This window comes from Halyomorpha halys, unplaced genomic scaffold, assembly GCF_000696795.3.
Source record: "Halyomorpha halys isolate HHAL.00 unplaced genomic scaffold, Hhal_1.1 Scaffold749.1, whole genome shotgun sequence".
NCBI classification, from domain to species: Eukaryota; Metazoa; Arthropoda; class Insecta; order Hemiptera; family Pentatomidae; genus Halyomorpha; species Halyomorpha halys.
In genome coordinates this window covers 352,424-357,337 of record NW_027116653.1, presented here as the reverse complement: position 1 = coordinate 357,337, position 4,914 = coordinate 352,424, and positions in this window count along the sequence as shown.

The following is a 4,914-nucleotide window of genomic DNA, read 5'->3' as shown; positions in this document are numbered from 1 at the left end:
TGGAACTATATTTTACCTGTATCCTCGCAGTTGATTTGTTTTTCTTCCTTATGTTGCCCTTCTGGTATGATCTTCAAGAGCCCTGATGTATGCTCTTTCTCCATGAACAACGAAAAAAAAATTAACTAAAAAAAAATAAATCGCATAAACGTTATTAACCAATAATTGAACAACTATTTTGTTACAAAAGAGTCAATGTAGTTTACTTAACCGTTAAAATAATGTTAGGTTCACTAACCCCATACCTATTTCCATGTTACTCTGTGCGGAGCTAGTAACATTGTGTCTAGTCAACCAATCATCTAGTGTCTCTTTCTCTCTTTTTCAAACTCTCTCTCTGTCTCTCTCTTTTTAATTATTATATACATTATCTATTCCTCTGTCCTCCCTCATTTGTATTATGAACCAATTTTTAAAAATATGTTAGTTTCATTATTTGAAATCTAAAATTATGTCTCAACTTATCCGTATTTTATATATTATTGTTACTTTTAATCAATTATTAAAACTATCTAATTGATAAGTAAATTTTAAAAAAAGTATTTCTGCTAGTCGAATATTGTGTGTTCCATTGTTGACAATTTTCCACTTTCATTATATTATGGGTGTCAATGGTACTCTCAACTTTTTTTATTTACATTATTTGATTTATATAAAAAGTTTAACTTTCAAAGTCCTAGTTATGCATAATTAAAAGCAAAGTACTCTTCTACAGACTCAAGAGGTACAAGTTGTGACTATAATCTGTTTGATAGTTTGATATCCAACCAAGAGTATATTATGGATTTAAGTATCATGTCTTCGCCCAGAATTTCAATAACTCCCATGAATTATTATTAAAGAAAATTGTTTAAGGAAGTATTTTGAAATTTTAAACAAAACCATGTTTTAGTGAGTGAATATTTTGGATGCATATGAAATATATTTAATATATTTGTATTAATACACTTTAGATACCTTTGAATCTTCTACCCTCATTGATAAAAGGTCATAAATTGTAGTAGGTTAGCTTGCGTTATATTTCAGAATATTTATGTTTTTCACTAATTACTTCATAAATATTTTAAAAAGTTTAAATATTAAGGATACTAATGCTGTTAAGTTACGAAAAAAATGATCCTTTAATACTGACCTATTTTGCTATTGTTACCAACTGTGTTTAGAATGAACAGTATTACAAATTAATGGGAGCTATCATATAACAAGTGTGATTTGTACATGCGATGAGATTTTTTAAGCTTTTACTGATCATCTTTTAGAAATATATTTATTGTATTTCTTATTTATATAAAATCTATTTAATGTTTTTATTTAATCAATTATTTGTTGCTTGTATTGTTAAAATGGGGTTGAATGTATTCGTTGATCAATGGTCTTCAAATGTTTTTGTCGAGTCTTAGTGTTTAATTAAATTGTTCAAGAAAACCTTTCCTCTTATATAAAAAAATAATAATAATAAAAACAAATTTTTAGAAATGCTCAAAAACATGTTTATTTAAATTTGATTTGAAGAACTTACTTCCAAAAGGGTGTAGTATTCAATTTGGCTAAGTTTCAGTGAATGAGAAAGAAAAGAATACTAGTTGAATAATTATTCTAACTTGAGCCTTACCAGAAAAAGGGAGCTTTTGTTCAGTTTTGGTAGGATTGGAGGGTTTGATTCAGTTCGTCCAAATGAAATTAAAAATGTGAGAAAAAAAATTCATTTTTTTTATTTTTTGGAAGGAAACACCTTTTTGAAAGTAAGCTGTTCATATGTCTATATTTTCTTTTGTGATTTGAAATAACAATAAATATTCCTGTTTTTCAATGCTACTTTTTGAAACGAATTATTAAATTAATGTAAAAAAATATAGATAAGCAACGTTAACGATTTAAAGACATTTTAATGGGTTGTTTGGATTTTGAAGTTATAGAGTTGTGAAACAGTGGGTAATTTTCAGTATACTCATGCAATGGACGTCATCTTGTCCAGTCGAATTTAATCTGTCTGCTATTTCATTTTATATATCCAGCACAGTGGTTTCCAACCGCTGGTCTGTAGACTTTAAGTGGGCACATAACATCGTCACACATATTTTTGTGATGATTTATTGGTTGATTTATTATATTAATTATCTATCCTTATGCTTGTATGTCTAATGAAAAGTTTTAACAGGAAAATGCACAATAAAAGTGACTCAAAATGTACTTTTAAGCCACCTAATGTTTGAATATTTTCCGAAGGGGAACCCTCCATTCCCCTAAATCATGAGTAGGAGTGTGTCGCATATGGTCTAATTTTTGGCTTAGTGATCCGCAGACTTCTATGGGTTTTGAACCACTGATCTAGTGAGATGGAGTAGTCATAACTGTATTAGCTGACATCCTTGGTTTGTGGACAACCTTAAGTTACATCCAGTCCACTTTGTTAACATTTTTCTTTTTATACAGAATAAACAATAATAGTTTTCCTGTATCAGATGAGATGAATATTATTTAATATAATAGAGAGGTCTGTCAATTTTGCATCACTTTTACTTTAACCAAATAGTTTGATAGAATAGATTCTTTTGGTAATAATACCCCTCATGTGAAATTAATGCTCATCAGAATAAAAATATACCATTTCTTAGATAATATTTATTTTCTGATTCTATGACAGATCAATATCTAATCAATTTGTGAAGTTGAGCTAATTATAAATTCTATGATCTTTAAAATCTAAGATTAATCCAGACAAAACCTGTGAAGGAATGATTATAATTTTGATTTCTAACCTTTATTCCTTCTGATTATACTAGAATATTGGTTCAGAAAGTATAAGATGGATTTCCAAATATTGGTTTTAATTGCTTATTATTTCTATAAATGGTTTTTCACTTCTTTGATTTTGCTTTCTTTTCTTTAGTTCCTTTAGTCAGTTCGTATATTTTTTATGTTGCGCCCTTTTGTGACATTTTAGTGGCAAAAAAGTTAATACACTTTATTATTTCTTTCTTCATTACCAATTTAAGATTCTATTGTTGTTTGCAGCAAATAACTTTAGTGCTATAAAATAAATTAGGAATGGCAACTAAGCTAAAAATAAAAAAAAAATTCAAATTCAAATTTCCATAATAAACTATTTTATTTATTTGTTTTTTGTATTCTTATAATAGAAATTAAGCGTTGAGACATGTATCCTATAACATTTCTAGTGGAACAGCCATTGTACATCTTATAGACCTTACTCTCTCACATACTAGGCTGGCTTGAGGTGTTATAATTTTATTGATTTTAATTTGTGATCTTTCCTCCTCATACATTTATTATTTACTATGATATTGTCCAAATGATGTGAATAAATTCTGGATGCAATATTTTCCCATCTGAACAACTGTTGATTCTCAAAGCGATTGTTGCGAAAAATTGGACTTTTCTCATTTTCCATTATGTTGACAATTCATCTGATATTGGTTTAATACACTTATTAAACATTTGTTGAAAATGCTTTGTACTAAAAACAAATGAACACTTTTCTTTTCCTCTCATGTATATCTATAATAAAACATTAAATTTTTTAAGTTTCTTAAAATTTGTTTGATGTTGAAATACTATTGTATTAGTTTGTTTGTACAAAAGTAGAATGAAAAATTATTTAAAATTTACTTGTTGGCTCATTTATTATTAAATTATCCATTTATTATTTTAATTGTTTTATTTACTACCATTATACAGAAATTAATAAGTTATATTATTAATTTAATAGTAACAATCATCGAATAATCAAGCATCCATTATCATTCTAATAATTGTGGTTGCTTATCCTTCAAATCACATTTGATGAAGTTAATTAAATGTATTCATCTAAAGCTTAAGTATTTCATATCATATACTGCTTTAATACAAACAATTATTTGGTGAATTTAATGCTCAATACGAGTAGTCAATTAATTTTTTTTCTCGATAGTATATTGTTAGAATTATCAAATTTTAAATTTAATACAATTTGCTAGTTGATTCTCAATCTAATCCGCATGGCCTAAATTTTTAAAAATTATATTAACAGCTGATAATAATATGAAATAATTGTGCCAACATTTTCTCATTGTGAAAGAACTCTCCTTCCTTGTCAGTTTTTCTTTTACATAAGTTGTATTTTGTTATGTTTGCTCTCCTTCATCGTCATTTTATCTTTTACATAAGTTGCATTATGTTATCTTTTCAGATTCATGATTTATTTATTTTACTTAAGAGACAGATGTAGGTATATGCTTAAAAACTTAACAATAGCAGGCTCATTTGCCGTTTTAAATGCCCCCTGTTGAGAATTTTCTGTTGTTAGAACATGGTAAATTGTATAAAAATATTTTTTTTGTATATGTAATTGACGATGTATTTGGCCCATCCTCAGAATACTATTATCCTTATTAGATTGTTAAAAATAAAAATAACATTTTTTCTTCAAAGAAAGTCTTGTGTTTCACACAATAATTTGGGGTTATGAGGATGAGGTTTTTGTTATCTATTTAGTTTTGCCTAAACTTTTCATTTGTATTTCAGTATTGAGAAGATTTTTAAATTATCAATAATTTTTGTAATATTAATAATTATTGATAATTTTGCAATTTAGTTATTTTAAGTTTGGTTTAAACACAGGTAGATAGGATATACCTCATCTTAGCAAAAATGTTGTTTGATCATCACAGCTCACTGATATTTTCTTTCTTATGACGTATTTTATAATGTATGGTTAATTTGAAAAGAATTTCTAGCCAATATTTTGTGACTATCCTTTACAATTATTGTCGAACTTCCATTAATCAAAGTTGAAGTTTCTTCTAACAAAATTTGTTAATTTTGCAAGGAATTATATTTAAATAAAAATTAATTAAGCAAAGATATAAAAAATGTTCATTTTGATATAAAAGTTATTTCATTAATTGCAGATTT